The sequence below is a fragment of the Erythrolamprus reginae genome, chromosome 6 (genome assembly GCF_031021105.1).
Source record: "Erythrolamprus reginae isolate rEryReg1 chromosome 6, rEryReg1.hap1, whole genome shotgun sequence".
Taxonomy (NCBI): Eukaryota; Metazoa; Chordata; class Lepidosauria; order Squamata; family Dipsadidae; genus Erythrolamprus; species Erythrolamprus reginae.
Genome location: NC_091955.1, coordinates 340399 through 360654, shown reverse-complemented (window position 1 = coordinate 360654; position 20256 = coordinate 340399). Strand labels below are relative to the sequence as shown.

General features: G+C 44.7%; 1 protein-coding gene across 2 annotated transcripts in view; it reads left to right on the top strand.

Moving 5' to 3' along the window:
* The window catches only part of SEMA3A (semaphorin 3A), a 103513-nt gene that overhangs the window by 20586 nt on the left and 62671 nt on the right, over positions 1-20256 (top strand). The window lies entirely within an intron of this gene.

The following is a 20256-nucleotide window of genomic DNA, read 5'->3' as shown; positions in this document are numbered from 1 at the left end:
CCGGTTTCAAAACTGCAGTTAGTTCTCTTCTGCCACATCAAGGTTTTTCTCTATACATTATACTGTATATATATATAGATAATATATATAAGTATATATGTATAAATACTGTATATAATATAGTTAATGAGGCAACATGAGCATCCAATTGCATTTCTGACGTAGCCTTCTTGCTAACTTCCTGGAAAACCTTGGGTGCAGCCAGTGATGAGCAGGGGGAGCGATTCCACCAAGATTTGAAGGCCATGGAGGCAGATGGGATCAAAGTAGACCATGAGATGTACGTAGGATACCTGGAGCATCAAGCATCAAATGCTCCAGAAAAAGCTACAAGCAAAAGTTTTTTATCTTAATATGTATAATTACTGTTCGATAAAAAGACAACTATTTGTACGAACACAATTTAACTTGCAGTAACTATTCCGAATAGTTTGTAAACAATTCTTTGTAAACAGTATAGTTGGTAAGTTTTAACTTTCCTTTCCTTTATGTGCACAATCTTTTGAGGGTCTCCTGTAGCTTAAAAACTTGACGGGACAGACAAAAACTGTGGTTACTTTTGGGTCCAGAGGCCAAAGGTTAATTGAAAACGCGTCACAGATTTAAGACAACGAGATTGCTGTTCCGCAGTGTTGCTACATGAAGAAGGTCTGGTTTTCCCTCCAAGGGATGATGACACTGGGTGCCATGGACAAAAGTACCATAGAATGGAACGGAAGCAGCATAAGCCCAGACTAGAACCATGGTTAGCAAGGATGCTAGGCTAGTGGAAGGATCCCGGGGAGGGTCTGGTTCAATGTGGCAGCTCTGACTGTGAAGTTGTGAGACCAAAGGAAGTGTGGCACATCGCTAGTCACTTTTGGGTGGCCAAAAATACAGGAATTATTTAGCAACTCCTTAACTGATAGACAAGGAGAGATTCAGAATAGTGGAAAGCGGTTTTTTAAACAAAGTTACCCTGAAAATAAAGAGATGGGAGCACACATTGTGGGTGCTGAAAACACTTTTATCACATCTTGCAATGTGCAACATTATTTTTACTCAACTTACTTTAACAAGTTTTGCACAAAGTCTGGAGCCAAAACTTTTTATTCAGGCCTTGGGCTTAACAATCCCCAGTGAAAAACGAGTCCTTCTTGCAGCCACGAGTGAACCATCTGTATCCGTAGCAGATGCCGGGATAGGTTTAATTATAAAGGTGATGATAAACCCAGGTTGCAACATGTCCCTGGCAGAGAGAACGGAGGAGCTATTTATGTTTGCACCTGGAGGAGCCTCTGTCGGTTTCCAGAAGGCATTTGGGTTCCAGGCCCCACTTTTCATGTGGGGAGATCCAGGCAGAAATAGCCTTCAGTTGTGCAAAAGGGCGTCACACTCAATACGTCCAGACAAAGTCCAGAGGTTAAATGGGAGGTCTGAGTTCCTTGTGTCAAGATAATATTTACTAGTCCCCAAAACAGCTGGTAGCACTTAATCGGGAATTGGGCGGTGGAAATGCCCGTGTAATCAGATGACCCAGGGGGAAATGATTTCATGCGGAGCTCTTAATGAGGTCTCTCTCTTCTGTCGCATGCATGTTATCCCACAGCCTGGCTTCAAACAATGGTGGTAATGAGCATTATGCGCTTGTCTCTGATGATTCCTCCATGGGAAACTAATCCCAGTGTCAATATTTGCACGGAACTGAGAGAGTGCGCTCCCAATCCATCTCCCCCCGTCCTCGCTTCATGCTCGTCTCCCTGTGATCCTTCGATGGGACCCAGGCGGTGTTCCTTGTTCACTCTGGTAGAGTTTGTGCAACGGCCTTTCGTGCGCGTCTTACCTCCGTGAAGGGGTGGGAAGTGGAGGGGAGAAGGTGGGGTAGTTCCCTTCCAAGCAGGTGTCCGGACTCACCCAAAGGGACAAGTCCACGGAAGACACACCAAAGTGCATCTTGGACTCGGACGTCTTTTGGGGAAGGCGGCCTTTTTCCTCTCTTTCCTTTTCTTTACCTTTTTAAACTTCACGGTCTCACCTGCAGTTCTGGAATTTCCTGGTGGCCTCTTATCCAAATAGTTAATAGGTCCTTGTTGTGGGTCTTTGAGGTGAGTCCAGGTCCACCAGATGAGCCGAGCTGGTGCAGCAGGTAGAGTGCAGTACTGAAGGCCACTGAAGCTGACTGTAGATCCTCAGGTCAGCAGTTCAAACCTCACCACCGGCTCCAGGTTGACTCAGCCTTCCATCCTTCCGAGGGGGTCAAATGAGGACCCAGATGGTGGTGGGCAATAGGCTGGCTCTGTTTTTAAAAAGTGCTATTGCTAACATGTTGTAAGCCGCCCTGAGTCTAAGGAGAAGGCCGACATTAAAAAATGAATAAATAAATAAATATTGTTGCCTAGTTCAAGACTCCATCAAAGTCTCAAGACGTTTGTGCCAAATTCACTTATTCTGGTAAAATATGATGACTCTTCTCTTCTATCCTGGCTGTAAAAAAGAAATGCAATAACACACTAACACAAGTGCTGCTGGCTGGTCTTTTCTGCAGACCCACCACCTCGGGTGTGTGCGTTGGAGACACTGCAAACGAGACCCCGTGTCCTCTGGGGCGGCAACACCCACTTTGGGGGCAGAATCTTGCTCCGTTTATAGACCAGGGAGTTCAGCTAAAAAACCATTATACTGAACAGGTCAGAGTTATGTGTTGGGCTTTGTGTTTAGTCTATATGTGTTTTATTACTGTGTTTCCTTCTACCTATTTTATCTCGGAAATAATGGCCCTTGTATTCTGCCTTTAATTCATTTTCTTTCATGCCACTGTGAGAAGAATCCATGGGCAAACTAGCCACCCAAGACACTCCAAGCTCAGCTCTACGTCTCACGTCCCTCAAGGACTCTTTCCAGAGCTTCAGGCTATACAGACTGAGAAGAAATGTCCATCATAACTGGACAGGCAGAGACTGAGACTCCCATTCAGGTCAGTGCAGAACCTGGCAACTTTAAGGCAAAGCGTCAGGCAGACGTCACTCTGGATCCCTCGTCCCCTGCTTGGTTCTCACGGAATGGGCCCGACCCGTTCTCTCTGGCGCCCCTTGCCTGCCTGCCTGTGCTGTTGCCCTTTCATGGATTGCCATGGGCTGTGGGAACAACCTTGGGAGATAAGAGCATAGTTGTCTCCAAACATCAGAACCTGAGAAGAACCCTGCTGAATTGGCCCAAAGCCCCTTGAGTCCCACAGCAGCCCCCCAATTGTCCATGGGGATCTTGAGCAGAAAGAGAAGGAAAGACCCTCCCTTTCCCTTCACCCCCAACAAAGGGGACCCAAGGGAACCCTGCCTGCCTCAACCCACATAGAGGCATAGGCACATGGACCTCCGTTTCAATCACCACCATTGATACACTCGGCATCCATGAATCTGTCTAATCCTGCCTTGAAGCTCTCCAGGCTGACAGCTGTCACGGCCTCCTCTGGAAGGGAATTCCATCAACCAAGGCCCTGAAGCAACAACATTGTGAGAGTGAAGCTGTGTGTAATGCTTTTGTGGATCCTGTAAAGATTGCAAAGGTTAGCTGTGATTATAGTATTTCATTATAATATTCCAGGCACTTTAGGGTAGTGGCTTAATTTCCTCTTGAGCCGCTAACCAGCTTTTGTGAACACTTAAAGACTTAAGTGTGAAATGAGGTTTAAGTGGCTATTTTGAAATTTTCTTTTCAGGATTCCTCACAGCCCTTGACAAAACAGCCTGCGTGGAAGGGAATTGCAGGTGCACTTGACTCAAATTAGACATAATGGTTTCAAATTAGGAAATGAGGAAGAGATTCAAATTGGAGCAGGAAGAGATAAATTGATTCAGGAATATTCAACATGTGAATAATTGTTTATTTATTTGCAGGGCTTCTATACCACTCAGTGGAAATTGGCCGTGTGTGGCTTACATTGTATAAAAATGAGATTTTAAAAGGGGCATATTGTGAAATGCAAAGTGTTGCACCAGATGGGAAAATACCTCTGCACTTGCAAATCTCCTGATTACAGGAAAGAGAACTTAATATCTCCAGCCCCAAAACCTATCAAAAAACTCTTTCTGAAACCCAGCAGAAGCATCCAAACCAATTTGAAAAAATAAGCGGTGACCCAGAGTTGCTTTTGCAGGTGTTCTTTATATCCTTTTATACCTGTAATAAAACATAAGAAATATCCAAAGATATACTTTGGAGAAATGATTTGGACCTTAGTCGGAGAAGATAGGTTCCAAAACCTAGCAAGCATTTGCCTTGCCTTTAAATTGCCTTTGCGATATTAGGAGTAAAATGGTAGGATAAAAAATATCCCCAAGAAACAATATTCCAAAATCAATACAAAAGTGCTGCTAATCTGGATGGCTAAAATTATTGTTTATGTCCAAATTAGCCTTCCTACCCTTAGCTCATTTTTGGACTACAGGACCCATCTTTCCTCCCAACCTGTCAGGAGTTGTGCTCTGTAGCAATTGTAGAAATGAAAAAGTTTGTATTTAAAAAGGCATCTTAAGTTTTAAAGCATCCCCTTTAGTTTTAGCAGAACACAACCACAATTAATTAATGGATACAAATCAGATAACATCAGTGTGACATCATTAAATCCAAACAAATGAAGGGGGGATTAGGTCTTCCTGATTTTAAATGCTATTATGTAGCTGCCTCTCTAATATGGATTAAAGACTGGATCAAGCTATCAAATAAAAGAATACTAATATTAGAAGGACATGCCCTGCAAATGGGATGGCACACCCATCTTTAGTTTTAAAGCATCCCGTTTAGTTTTAGCAGAACACAACCACAATTAATTGATACAAATCAGATAACGTCGGTGTGTGACATCATTAAATGCAACCTGCATTAGGTTTAAATCATTGAAGTAGCATGGAATGAAGGAGAGGCGGAAGGAGAGGGGAAACTTTACCATATCTTTAATTCGGTTCCCCATAAGAGGGGCAAAACCAGGGCCAGGCAGGCGTAGCTGCAAGGATCCTATCAGTCAACAGAAAGAGGAGAGCTGGAATTGGCCACAGTTGTGTAAATCTGATGGGAAAGGTTAAAATCAGAGCACCTTCCGCTCCAGTTCCAGAGCAGAAACGCTGCAGGTGCCCCATCTGATCCTCGTCTCCTTTGACTGCACTGAGGCTCCAGATGTTTGTGTGGTGGGCGTGCCAGTAACACATCTGCCTCGGCTACAGTTGCTGACAGGTTAATGTTGCAGTTGTGACTTGGCGTGTGTGTCCAGCCCCTTCTTCAAAACAGCTGCCGAGGATACCTGCCTGCCCCCCCCCCCCGCCTTCCTCTGGTGCCTGAATGGGACCTGGGAGCATCGGGAAGACTCGCCACTCGCTTCCTCCTGGATTCCTCTGGCAGATTCCTGGCCCAGGAAAGGCTCCTGGGGGGGGGGGCTTTTGAAAGGGGAGACTGGCAGGGACAGCCAAACAGGAAGGATGGTTTGTTTCACTGCGATTCGCAGCCCCCTTTGGAATGTGTCTAGACCTGAGTGAGGCTGGCCTTTCGGAGGAAACGGCTGTCAGGGTTTCAGTGGCTGCTCTTCAGAAGGGCCCAGGATCCCCTGTATCTCTGATTCAAGATGACCCCTCACATCCTGGACACAAACGGTTCCAGTTTCTCCCCGCAAGGAGCTGCTAGAGGGAATTGCATACGCAAACAACGAGACACAAAGAGCGTTTTCCCCTGGTGCCATCACTCCGCTAAACACCCCGCAATATTGTCTTTTGCCAGAAGATATTTTACCCATGTAGTAGGGCCATATTACTACTATCCTTCTCAGCTCCTCATCTTTCCTACTTCCTTCTCCTATGGATATACTATGATTATCCCTTGTTTATATCTTATGATTTATAATCTATGACTTATCAGTTTGTTGTTTGTATGTACACTAAGAACTTCGGTAGTGGAGACAAATTCCTTGCACGTCCAATCACACCAATGAAAAATCTGTTCCGCTCTGCTCTGTTCTGCTCTATGTTGGCATTTCACTTTCACAAAACTCTACCAAGCTCTGCACTTGGAAATTTGATTAAAAATAATTCAGCAGAGTTCCCAAATCAAATCATGTCTTTAGTCAGACTGGCAGTGAAGGAGTCTATTGTAGATACTGTGTGGTCTACGATTGTGAGAGGTGGTACCGTGTTTCCCCGAAAGTAAGACAGTGTCTTACTTTCTTTTTATCCCCAAAAGCCCCACTATGTCTTACTTTCGGGGTATGTCTTATATTGGAAAAAAATTGTCAAATTTTTTGTTTTAACCATAAAATTAACATTTATTAACAACCTGAACAGTATTGTATTCACCACAAAACAGCAGATGATACCCCAGTATGCCAGTGTGTATGTTTTACTGATGTATGATTAATACTGTGTGCATTACCGTATTTTAAGCAGGAGGCGGCAGTGACAAGTGCAGGGGACGGCGCGGTGACGTATGGAGAGGGGGACGGTGCGGACGTGGGCAGGAGGCGGCACGCAGCTAGATGAGAGGGAGGCGGCAATACCCCCGTGTTTCCCCGAAAGTAAGACATATGTCTTACTTTCGGGGTACGGCTTATATTAGCCGACCCCCCTGAAACCCCCGATATGTCTTACAATCGGGGGTGTCTTACTATTGGGGAAACAGGATAGTATGGGATGGTTTCTCCTAAAGTCTACCACAATTTCTACAGCTTTGCGTGTGTTCAGTGCCAGATAGTTCTGGTCACCCCAGGAGTCTAGTTCTTCAACCTCCCGTCTGTATGTGGATTCATCATTGTCTAAATGATCCCTGTTGCGAACTTCAGTAGTTTAACAGATGGATCGTTTGAGCTGCAGTCATGGGTCTATACAGGAAGAAGAGAAGGGGTGAGAGTACACAGCCTTGGGGGGGGGTGTATGCTAATTGTACAGGTATCTGATGTGATTCTTCTTAACTTCACCTGCTGATTTCCGTTTGTTAGAAAGCTTTTGACCCACTTACGTGTGTGTCCAGGTACCTGCTAGCTGGTTCCGCTTAGTTGGACGAGTGCCTGGAATGATGGTGTTGAATGCAGAACTGAAGTCTACAAAGAGGACCCTCGCATGGGTCTTTGGAGATTCCAGATGTTGTAGGACGTAGTGCAGAGCCATATTAACAGCATCATCTGGTGATCTATTGGGTCTTGAGTGGGAGGCCAGTTTGCAGAACAAGTCACGTTTTGAGATTATTTCTCTAAATACAAATCCTCTTTGATGAGTGGGAAAGGAATCTTAAGAGTTACACACACACACCCCTAACGTTGCACAAGGCTGCAGCTTTTGTGTGCTATTTGAGGCTTGTGTTGATATTCTTGTGGCACAAAGGGGCTGCTGGTGACCCCCACACCTGGAGGGCCTGAGAGGAGGAGGAGGAGGAAGGGGGAAAGGCTTTAACAGGGGCAGGGGACTCATGCGAACAAACTCTACCAAGCTCTGCATTTGGAAATTCGATTAAAAAATAACTCAGCAGAGGGCCCCAATCCAATCATGCTTTTGGTCAGACTGGCAGTCGAGGATTCTTCAGGCTCAGGTGGTTCCAGGTGACAATTAGATTGCAAACTTCCCATTGGCTGGTTTTACATACATAGAAACACAGAAGACTGACGGCAGAAGTAGACCTTCTGGGCCATCTAGTCTGCCCTTATACAATTTCCTCTATTTTATCTTAGGATGGATCTATGTTGATCCCACGCATGTTTAAATTTTGTGACTGTGGATTCACCAACCACGTCTGCTGGAAGTTTGTTCCAAGCACCTACTACTCTTTCAGTTAAATAATATTTTCTCCTGTTGCTTCTGATCTTTCCCCCAACTCACCTCAGATTGTGCCCCCTTGTTCTTGGGTTCATTTTTCCATTAAAAACACTTCCCTTCTGAACCTTATTTAACCCTTTAAGATATTTCAATGTTTCGATCATGTCCCCCCTTTCCCTTCTGTCCTCCAGACTATACAGATGGAGTTCATGAAGTCTTTCCTGATACGTTTTATGTTTAAGACCTTCCACCATTTTTGTAGCCCATCTTTGGACCCGTTCAATTTTGTCAGTTTTCCCCAAGTCAACTGGATGCAGACCAGACTGACTCAAACCAAAGGGGCTTTTCTCACAAGGCAACTGGACTTTCTTTAGGAAAAAAAACAAAGGAAGTCCAGCTGCCTTCTGAAAAAAAAGCCCCTTTGGGACCACCGGGACCCGACTGACTGAGAACCTCCCTGGACAGATTGAGTCCACCAACCGGATCTCAGCCACTTGGCCAACATCTCCGCGTGGTCCTAGATCCAAACTCTGAGATTGGGCCTGGCCGTCTTCCTTCCAAGCACACACACACAGAGAGACACCCTGCTTCTTGCCCCAAAGGAAACATAGCCTGCCTAATAAATTGGAACACACATACACCCGTCCTACCCCCCCCCTTCCAAAGAGCCTGAGGGTGGGAGGAGGGGGAGGAGGGAGGGAGGGGGAGAAGGGGGGAATTGAGAGCAGAGACTTGCAGTAAGTGGATTCGGAGAGGCCAAGACAGAAGTAAATGTTTTTGTTTAGCTTGTTTTCCTTCCAGTATACAAATTCTCCCAATTATGGGAGTTTATCTCCTTGGATTAAGGGGGAATGCGATGACAAAGCTGCACCTCTTTCACTCTGAGTCTAACTGCTCCTGTCATCACATTTCACCTTAATCCTATAATATAAACTCTCGTGCATGTACAGTATATTCCTTCCTGAGTATTATTTTCCTTTACTCTGTTTTCTTCCCTCCTGGCTATACGTAAACGCTGTTGGATTGGCCACAGTTCTCCAGTTGTACCACGTTCCTGGAACGACTTCTGGAAACAAATGAAATATTGTTGTAAATCTGTAACCCTCTTAAGGGCATTTTTAGTCCAAACTGAATCGCAGTAGCTTTAATAGGAAGGAATTTTATACTTCTGACTCCATTTAAAAATTAGGAGCAATAACAAGAGTCCATTATTAACAAATCTTAGACACTAAGCTTTAAATTGGAGGCGGTGGACTTGAGGTGGAGGAGAAAATCTTTATAGATGTTATGGAATTCGCAGAGGAGTCAAGATTATGCTAAACTTTCCTACAAATCATATGGACATGTTTTGGACACAACACTGAATCCGTCTTTTCTTGCCAGCCCACAATGAATGCTGGGATGTTGTTAATTGTAATTGTTCTGCTTCTCTGCTACCTTACTCTGCATCATTCAGTACATTGAAAAAGGAGTCAACCTTTAGATTGCTCAGCTAAACTGAAATAGCAGTTAAAATGTCCCATTTCTATGCTCAGTTGTGTGTTAAGTTGAAGGACATTTATAGATTGAGGAGGCCAGATTGTTTTTAGTGCTTTGAACATCAGAAAGATTTGTATATTTTAAAAACCCCAAGAGCATTAGATTGCCTATTAATTCTCAATGCATTATTTATTTTACTCAATACTGAGTCAGACCTCTGTACATTGTTCTCGTTACTTTTGGTTCGTGGATCTTTTAATAGAGCGGGATGGGGAGAAAGAGGAAAAAGTCATATTTTGCCCCAGAAAAAAATTGTTTTAAGCTCTCCTGGGGGAGGGACAGATCCAAAAGACATTTGGTCCTAACTGGATAACTGGCCTTTGGGTCGGTTTCTAAGGAGAGTGGAGGAAACACTCCCCTCTCCCACAGGGGTTTTCCTCGAAAGGCAGCTGGACCTCCTTCCTTCTCACTTCTCACCCAGGGCAGCGTCCTCAGTTGTTGGCTGAAACTTTTTGGGTGAGACACAAAATGGCCTGGACGTCTGAGAACCTCCACAGACCATGCAGTCAACCTTTCCTCTTCTACCTAACGGAGAGACAGATGGAAGCGAATGCTCAGCCAATGGACACTGCAAGGGGCATCCTTTGACAAAGGCATTATAACCACTTCTCCAGAATATATACGGTAACTCACCTGACTGGCGAGACATTGAAGGAATTGGGGGCCTGTTAATATCTTCTTTAAAGGCCAGAGGCAGAAAAATGAATGCCCCCCCCCTCAAAGATCCCACCACCCTTTGGCAGAAGAGCACTGGAGCAAGAGATCTCAGATACCTCTAGATAAACAAGTCTCCAATGTGCCATCCAAGAGGCAATAAGAGAGGTCCGAGGGTGGGGTTTCCCCCCCCCCCATGGAAAACCCTGATTTGTGGCTTGTGGAAATGGAAGCGCTTAACCATTTGTTGCTTCTAGAAAGCTCCCAGCAGCCTACAGAAAACATTTAGACTCTAATCCCCTAATAATATTAGAAGAATGTGTTGAATTCAACATTTATGCTCAAACCAGCTGCTTCGTCATACAGAAAATGAGACAATGCTCCGGTCACTTCAAAATTGTTCTGTTTTGACCTCAGGAGGCTCCTTTCTCCGAAGCCTCGAACCCTCCCCAAACCGGAACCGTTATTCTGAGTCCGGGGACTGAAGAATTTGAAGTCCCCTGATCGGTTCAGGGGGTTTTCAGATCCATGATATCAGGCCTATGTTTTGTCAACAATGGTAGTATATTATATTTAGCCTTGTGCTTGGAAAACATAATTATCTAAATATTCCGCACCCAACCTAATTATGTAAACTAGACAAGGAAATTGCATAATTAAAGCTTGTCTAGAAGCAAAGTTCTCACTTCTGGGTGTGCAAGAATAATTTGAGGGGTGTGAATCTAAAATCTCATGTTGCTATTCTGGAAGCTGCATCACTGTTTTGAACAAAATATATTCAGCTAAGTGGGGCAAAACACCTCCTGGAAGACGATATATTTTCTGCAAACGTGCAGCTTTCACTCCAACCTGAGCAGTGATTTAAAGTCGATCAATACAATCCAGGGAACGGAGGCGATGGAGTTATAGACGTGGGTTCTGCTTCACCTGAGAGTAGACATGGAAATGGGTTGAATATAAAAAAAGATCCTGTATATACTAAACAAATTGAGCCCGTTACAGGGGGGAAAACAACTCAGAATGTGCTGGTTTCCTGTGAGAAGAGCTTTCAAAAATATGGGAAAGCCATGAAAGGTTTGATTCCTCTTCATTCTGAAGTGACGCGGGCCAAGCACAGACAAGCGCTGTCGGAATCTCTTTAATCCCAGGTTTTGGCTTTGACGTGTGGATGAAGAAAGAAGGGGGGGGAGCCCAGATGTTAGCAATATTTGATGTATATGTAGCCTGATGAATGTTGATCGCGCACAGATCCAGAAAGAAACAAGAGCTTTCAGCCAAAACCTCTTTAAAAGCCACGATGCTCACAAGGCAGGAAGTCTGCGGTCAACACCGGGTGGCGGAAAATCACCCCAAATAGCCAATGGCCACCACTGTCCTTCAGCCTCGAGGCCAGTTTGACACCTGGCTGGGTCCTTTGTCTGTCGCTCTGGGGCACCCACCAAGGAAGAAGAAAAAATATTTACTTGTTTATTTTATTTATTTATTTATTTGTTTTGTTTTGTCAACTACATATTGGTAGTATACAAAGAAATAACGCTGTTTAGATACATGTGATGGGTACTGATAAGAGGGAGACATTAGGACAGGGGACAGAAGGCACGCTGGTGCGCTTATGCAGGCCCCTCACTGACCTCTTGGGAATTGGGAGAAGTCAACAGCGGACAGTCTAAGAGTATAAAGTTTTGGGGGTTTGGTGATGAAACTACAGAGTCAGGGAGTGACTTCCAGGCATTAACTATTCGGTTGCCAAAGTCGTATTTTCTACAATCAAGTTTGGAGCAGTTTACTTTGAGTTTCTATCTGTTGTGTGCTTGTGTATTGTTGTGCTTGAAGCTGAAGTAGTTGTTGACAGGAAGGATGTTGTAGCAGAGGATTTTATGGGCTATGTTTAGGTCATGTCGAAGTCGACGTAGTTCTAAGCTTTCTAAACCTAGGATTGTGAGTCTAGTTGCATAGGGGGTTCTGTTGCGAGTGGAGGAGTGGAGGGCTCTTCTGGTAAAGTATCTCTGGACGCTTTCTAATGTCTTTATGTCCAAAATGTGGTGTGGGTTCCAGAGAGATGAGCTGTGTTCAAGGATTGGTCTGGGGAAGGTTTTATATGCTCTGGTTAGTTGTGTGATATTACTGGAGCAGAAGCTACGTAGGTTGAGGTTATTATTATTATTTATTAGATTTGCATGCCACCCCTCTCCGAAGACTCAGAGCAGAATACAAAACACAGAATCCAATGATTAAAACAGTAGAACAGTTTTTAAAAAGCCCTTGATTAAGAAACACTCTAATGTTAGCAACTCTTGAAGCCCTTTTGGTCATGTTGTTCGGTGGGGTCTCCCTGAGCAGCTCCAGGGATCAGAGATGTTTAGCAGGAAATATTCCAAACAAAGGAAAATAGCATTCCATAAATTGCAAGTAAAACATACATTAATTTAGGAAGAATTATCTTAAACTCTCCTGCCGTAACTCTCTCGTCTCTTCCCCATGGAATAGAACGAAGGCTGACGAGGAGGTCCGTCTCACCTGGCCTTTGGGGTAATGAAGTCGTTCCTACTGGACAGGTGACCAGAGGGGAGGTTGCACCTTGGAACATATTTTTACAATCCGACCAATCAGATGCTAACCTGAGAAAGGCTGCTGGTCACGAAGTCTTGGCGGTGGGCTGCCTGAGGGAGGAAGAGAACCTGGCCAGGCCGGTTTTCCGAGGACGAGATTGGCTGCCATGTGACTGATGGCTGTCATCTTTGCATTGATCCCTCAATGCCTAAGTATCATTATGCACCCATATCTCACCCGTCGCTTTAAAAATAAAGGAGACCGTAATTTCTGAGCGGGAAGCGAGAAACCCATTCTTAAATCCAGGGAAAGCGAAGGGATGGTTGACGGCATGATTAAGATTCCAGAGAGATTCCACTGTTATTACTCATTAAGTCAATAATACAAGCTTTAGGCAAACGCTATTAAATTGTCTGCTCGGTACGGAAACACCAGCTGCTTCCCCATTGTGCTAAGTGAAATATGGTTTGTTTATTCTGGCTTAGTGTACTTCACCAAACTCTGTCCTTGTGGCTTGCAAATCCTGATTTATGGTTTAGGAGATTATATGAGCAAGCCATGGGATCTTCTCAGCACATGTGTACTCGTTGTGTGCTAAACTGTTATTTATGGGACACAATGTCTGGTTGGATAAATCCCAATACTGTCCTGTGAACGACGGCCGATGGCTTAGCCTGTTGTGAGCACCTCACCCTTTGGGTTCTTCTCAAGACGTTATGATTACACCACCCTGGCTTAATGGGATATATGAATGCAGTCATTGTGTAACGCCGTGTGTTTACTACCACCTTCCAGGGGCGCATTAAGGGTGTGCCTCACTCTGACATGGGCCTGTTGTTACTTGAGATTGGATGCGGATGTGAGACATTCATCAGAACATTGGGATGGGACTCCGCGGTGTCTTGCCTGAGGTCTCTGCCTATTGTTCGAGAGGTCTTCAGGTTGTGTGGGCAGCCTTGCCAGTTCATCCTGGCGTTTATTTAAAACACACTTTTAAGCAGATCTGTCCTGACAGACACCAGCCCCCTTTTCCTCCGTGTTTTTTGGTCTGTCTTTAAACTATGAGTAGGAAGTTGAGCCCCATGTTACATTCCCTGCTACATACATACCGTACATACAGTCAAGAGTTAGTTGACTTGGATCGATCTTGAAAGGAGCTGGCCCCAAAATCCCAGAGTTAGTTTGGGAAATTGAAGAGGGGGGGAAAGGCATTTCTGTCTGTGGGGGGAAAAAACCCACAACTCTGTGATCCAGACATGTTCTTCTAATTACCAGAAGTTGAAATGAAACCCAGAAAGAATTTAATTTTGCCTTGAAGTTAAGCCAGTGAGAAAAACAGCCCTTCAGAGCTGAAGTGTCATCGAATTCAGGAGCTGACGTCAAAACAGAAACCGGTGCTTGGTCCAGGCCATCGCTGCTGCGTTTGACATTCTAGGGATTTGCAACTTCTCTCTTCCAATGTGGGGTTTATAATGCATATACTCTGGTCACGGCATCGTTCCTCACAAGACGCTTGAAATGAAGCAGAGCCTGGAAAGGAAGCTAGCAGACCCCATTTCTACAGAACAAGCCATTCACGGAAGAGCCTTAAAGGAAGCAGCCAGGGCCAGGCGACGGAAGCTCCGCCCACAAACAATAGGGGCGTGGCTTCAGTAGCACAGTTGGAGTCATCCTCAGCCCTGCCAATCATCCTCCTTTGCGCCTGACCTCACAGCTGCTGGCGGCGTGAATTCATTGCCCTCCATTTAGTCCTCGGGGTCTGTGGGACTTTTACAAAGATTAAATGTGATTTTTTTTGTTTTAAAGTAATTGCATTCTGTTTGGGAAATTACTCTGGATTGAAAAATGACTGTATGGTACATAGTTGTTGTAGTTGTTGTTTTTTCTGAGCAGCAGTGGCAAAACTCCTGCTAGATGTAAATTCTGGTGCCTGATGACCTTCTTCCCGTATTTTCCTACTTTGAGTTAAAATTCATGCTCAAATTTTGCATTTCTTATTCTGTCTTTAGTTTTTCCCCCAGGCTGGGCCTGGCTAAGCGGAAGAGAGACGTGTTTTATGTTGATATTATATGCATTTCTTTCAACAAAACCTACCTGTTCATAGGTATTTCTCAGATCAGTGTGTAGGTGTGCTATTTTATCTGTTTTCTTTACCAACATGAATCTTGGGTGAGTGTGTGCGCGTGTGTGTAAGTATAAGTGTGTCTATAACTATACCTGTGTCTAAGGTATAGTTATAAATGAAGGTGCAATAGCCATCGCAATCTCCAAAGCGTTTAAAATTTATTTAAAACTACTAAAAACTACTTAGCTTCCGTCAGTTGTCTACTGACTTTGCCAGAGTATTAATGGGGATTTTAATACTCTGATGAAGTCAGCAGAGGACTGACGGAAGCTAAGTAATTTTTAGTAGTTTTAAATAAATGTTATACGCTGCAGAGATCGTGATAGCTATTGCCTCTTTATACTGTATATATACTGCTAAAAAAAATAAAGGCAACACTTAAACAACACAATATAACTCCAAGTCAATCAAACTTCTGTGAAATCAAACTGTCCACTTAGGAAGCAACACTGATTGACAGTCAATTTCACGTGTTGTCAGCACATTCAATTTTGTACAGAACAAAGTATCCCATGAGAATATTCCATTCATTCAGATCTAGGATAGGTTCTTTGAGGGTTCCCTTTGCTTTTTTGGGTAGTGTATATGTATATATGTATACACACACACACACACATTTGTGGTAATATCCACGATAAATGATTTTTTAAAGCAATGGTTGTCTGTCTCAAAAGTTAAAAAGCAAGTTTACGTATCAATTCAGTCCGGTGCAGATGTGGGCCTCTTTTTCTTTTCCACTTTTCAGAAATCGGTGATTGGCAGTTGTGATGATAACGTGGGATGAAAGCAGGGATTGATTGAACAGCTGCAAAAGGTCTCTCCCCCTGTATTTATTAGATGAGTGACGGGATGATTATCCCGAATGAACAATGGAGCGGAATAACAGGCCCCACGGAGGGAAGGGGTGGAATGGGCTTATTTTCAGGGCTGGGCTGATGTGGTGTCCAGGGGAGACGCGAGTGTGGATTCTGGCTCCGTCTCAGCTTCGTGGCTTTGGCCATTCAGTCTGCTGTCAAAGATGGTTCTACCACTTCCCCAAACGAGGGTCATGACCCAAAGGTGGCTTTCTCTGACACCCAGATCTGCTGTTGATTGGGACCCTCCCTCAGTCCTAGTGAATGGCAGAGATCACTGGATTTCCTCAGGGGGTCCTGGACTGAGGGTCACACTTCATTGTGAGTTGTTGTGCTCATAAGTCCAGTCATGAGTTGAGTCAAGCTGCCCTCCGTTGAGTCATGCCATTGTAAGTACAAATCCGGCTTAGGCCGTTGTATCTTTATTTATTTTTTGACTGGAAATTGCCAGAAAATGTCACCCATCACAACCATGTGCCCCTGGGATGCTGCAAACCAGAAGTGTTTAGTCTACAAAAGAGACAACCGAGAGGAGGTGCAGCAGCACTTTTCCAATATCTGGAGTTGTTACAGGAAGCGGACTCGGAGAACAAAACCGGCGGGTTAAAACTAGAAGGAAGGAAGCTGCTGTCGGGAAGAGTCTCCTTCCTCTGCGACCCACCGCTCCATGAAGTGGTCCACGTCGTGACCTCTTTTTCCTTCTCTTCTCCTGCTGGAAGCCTACAGACAAGCTGGGTGCTTATATCCAGAGATCTCTCCTGGACTTTGTTTCATTATCATATTCATTTATAACAATATTCATATATATGATGCCAGTAAGAGAGAGAAGCATGAGGACAGGGGACAGAAGGCACACTGGTGCACCTATGCACGCCCCTCACTGACCTCCAAGGAATCAGGAGAGGTCAACAGTGGACAGTTTAAGGGTTTAGGTTTTGGGGGTTTGGTGATGATACTACAGAGTCCGGTAGTGAGTTCCAGGCATCAACTACTCAGTTACTAAAGTCGTATTTCCTCCAGTCAAGTTTGGAGTGGTTTACTTTGCAATGGTTTACTTTCCACTGAAGGTAGGGTTAAATTCTAAATTCATTTGCAACACTGGGACTTCATTGCGTAGTAGAGATTTTTATGATGCTGTTTAGGTGAACAATCCATAAGGGAGGAGGTTTTCTCCTCTCAAAACACTCTTGAACCAGGGCCAGACCATGAAGTTGGATTGGGGAAGCCAGACTCGATCAAAGGAAGCATTGGCTCACTTGGTCCCTAAAGAACTTATTCTTTCTCCATCCTGGGGTTCCGCAGCGTTCCCAATTGGGAGAATGTTCAAAGAGTGCGATAGATACAGAGCAGCACTAAGACAGCCCAAAGCTATGGTCCTTGAGGGCTGTCTAGGCCGTCCAGCCACAGAGGCAGGAGGCTTCTCACCAGCGGGACAAGGACAAATGGGAAGCGGCCACAGCATCTCTATCCCGCGTACGGATCCTCACGGGAGGACAGCTGCCGTCCGTCAATCGGTCCACGCAGGGCAGTGGTTGAATGTTGGATTGGGACTGCCGGGATAGATTCAAGTTTCCAGCATGGGGTTCACCAAACATCTCTAAGCATTAGTTCAACATGATTCACAAGGATAATTATGAAGATACACTTAGAGATATCACAAACTCTTGATATATATTTTACAAATGCATACTATTGGTATTTTAATTTTGTCATTATTTGCTTGAGCCACAGAGAAAAATAAAAAAAATGACATGGGAACTTTTTCAAGCTAGGTTGAATAATAATAATAATAATAATAATAATAATAATAATAAGAAGAAGAAGAAGAAGAAGAAGAAGAAGAAGAAGAAGAAGAAGAACAACAACAACAACAATAACAACAATAACAATCCATTCTAGAACATTGTTTAGAATGAGGTAGTCACTTTTTTCAGCTTCCTCACTTAAGGGGATAATTTGACTCCTAGGACACTCATTCAAATGCCACCTTCAGATCCATTTGAGGCATCAGATGTAGGTCTGAAATATTGTTGTAACTTGGGCAAAGCTGGGAGGAGAGGCTACTCTGGTTTAATACTGAAACCAGGATTCATTCAGACCATCATATCACCTCTACAAATCTTGGGGCTGGGTTCATACCTCACACCTTTCCTAAAATGTGCTTGGGTGGGTTCATTTGGGAGAAGAGTTGCGTGTTTTTTCTCCAAAGAGACTAAGTTGTTGGCCCAAAAATTAAACCTTCAGGTGTGCTGGATTCCTTGATATTTAGTAAGAATTTACTCTTGAAACGTTTTTAACTGTTACTAGTTTCAAGATGGAGTAAAAGGGCCATTGCTGTTGTTTTTCCCCCCTTCCATCTTGCTGTGTGTCTTAGTGTGGTTCAGGGGCAGAAACTTAAAATGTAGCTTACAGTTGTGCAATGAAAGTTTGTAAATTATCCACCTGAAATGTTCTCTATCGCCTTCAGATGAAACCAACATCTGTCTTGTTTTCTCACACTGGTAAAAAGTGTGTAGGTATCTCTAGGTGTTTGGGTATTTCTGTATTACAACAGTGCCCATGTTTTTGTCACATACAAATCTATTTGATCAAATGTATCTCCCATTTCAGGTGTGATTTGACTTTTTGGTAGCCACTAGCCACTAGATGTGCTTGTTTGGGCAGAAGTTTTGGCCCAGGGTTTCAAGGGGAATCTGCTGTCTTTTGTAGCTGACCGATAGAAGCATCTGGCAAAAGGGCTGTTCTTAAAAAGGTTCAGAAATTGTCAACACACAAGCAAGTTTCTTTCTGCATCCGAGTGGCTTGACCGAAAGAAGATTTGTTTTTACACCCGTTTGTCTTTTGGAAACCATCCCTCCCATGAACTGAAGAAGTGTTCAGAGAGGTGATGACAATGGACATCTCACATCCAATTGGCATTTGTATCTGATTAAATACAATACAAATTTACCTGGCAGAAATAAGCAAAAGAGCCACTTGTCATTCAAGGTAGTATCGGCAGAGAGAAAGGCAACACCTAGACCGAAACTTTCACAAGTGCACTGGGTGAAATAATCCATTTCAGAAAACCCCACTGCAGTCCCATAATCGTATTTATTAAGAAATATTATATCTCCAGGCAAAGCCATGATGATGGAAAAATTAGTGTGACTGGCAGCTACCACTCGCTGCTATTAAGCAAGTTCCAACACAGGCATCTAATATCGGCTCCTGTGATTCTAAGCACTTGGAACCAGTCCAGTTCTCCTCATCTCAAAAGAAAACATGTCAATGGAGTCGGTTCATGATCTGGGGTGCGACTCTGCACCAGGCTTTGTGGGGGGGGGGTAGGGGGGGTGGAAAAGGAGATGACAGAGACCCAAAAATGTAGTAAATGGGAAGACGGCAGCTCTTTGTACTTTTCACTTTCTTAGTGACTTTTTCCTCTTAAAATGAAGATGCTTATTTGCTGCTCACCTGGGCATTTGCATAGCTCTACGCAGCAGTGGGGGTTTCCGAGCTTTTCCTACGTCCCAACTGCAGAGGAGACTAAGGGTCTTGTGTCATTTCAGAAGGAAACGGGGCAGGCATGAAATTGGCAGACTTCTATGCCATGTTTGTTTGGTGGTTGGTTGGTTGATACGCTGCCCCTTTCCGAGGACTCGGAGCGAGATACCAGATACTGGATGCTTCTGTTGTCATCCCTGATGCAGTGGTAGGTGAGAAAAGGCTTTGAGAGGCCAGGGGAGGGAGGGGGTGATGCCTAGGGAAAGGCCATAGTTGTCGGAAGGGATTGTCAAGGTCTTCTTGTACAACCTCCTGCTCAAACAGGAGAACCCAGACCAGCGATGGTGAACCTTTTCCGGTTCACGTGCCACAAGGCGGGCGTGGGTGGGTGTGCAAGCATGCCTACACGTGGCCACACCCCTTCCCTCCCCACCACACATGACACACGCACACACCTTGTGCTGCCCCTTCTTGTGTGCACAATCCCCCCCACGCATGGACACAGGCCTCACTGAAGCCTGGGACGGTAAAAAACAAGAACAGCCCAACAGGCAAATCAGAAATTCAGGAACCGCACTTGCAGTTTGACCATTGGGCTGTTGTTTTTTACCCTCAGGGGCTTCAGGAAGCTTCTGGAGTTCAACCTCCCCCCCCCCAGCACAACAAGCAAACAGGAAGTGCATTTCCCAAACGTCCGTTTTGCCTGTTGGGCTGTTTTTGGCACTCCGGGGCTTCAGGGGAGCTTCCTTGAAGGGCCTGCAGGGCGGAAAGTCCATGCGCCCTGGAGTTGGCGTGGGGCAACCTCTCGCAGGCCCTCCGATAGGGTTCCATGGGGCACCTGTGGGTCACGTTTTGCCATAGTTTCCGCCATCGCGGCCCTGGACCGTTTCAGACACGGGACAAGTGAAATCGCCGCACTCCGGACAGCCTGAAAGAGACAGTGGAGCCCCAGAGCTGGACAATGGGTGGGAAAAGAGGGCCGGAAGGGACCCCCCACTCCCACCCTGTTTTCTCGGCCTGTAAAAGAGGCAGGCGGGGGATTTGTACTTGCGAGGTTCTGTTCATCTTTTCTTTCAGTGAAATAGAATTTAGCACCTCCGGTCGTGTTTCTGGTCTGGTTGATCTGGGAAGGCCGAGAATTGCAGATGGTTCTCTAGTGTGTCCCCCTGTTTTTCCACCATTTCTTCATGTTAAGTAAATCGTTATTCATTTTAATAAAGAATTGTATTTTTGACTGGGCATGGCTTCCTAGGCTGTGGCAAGTGGAGAATGTTTCTATCGCCTT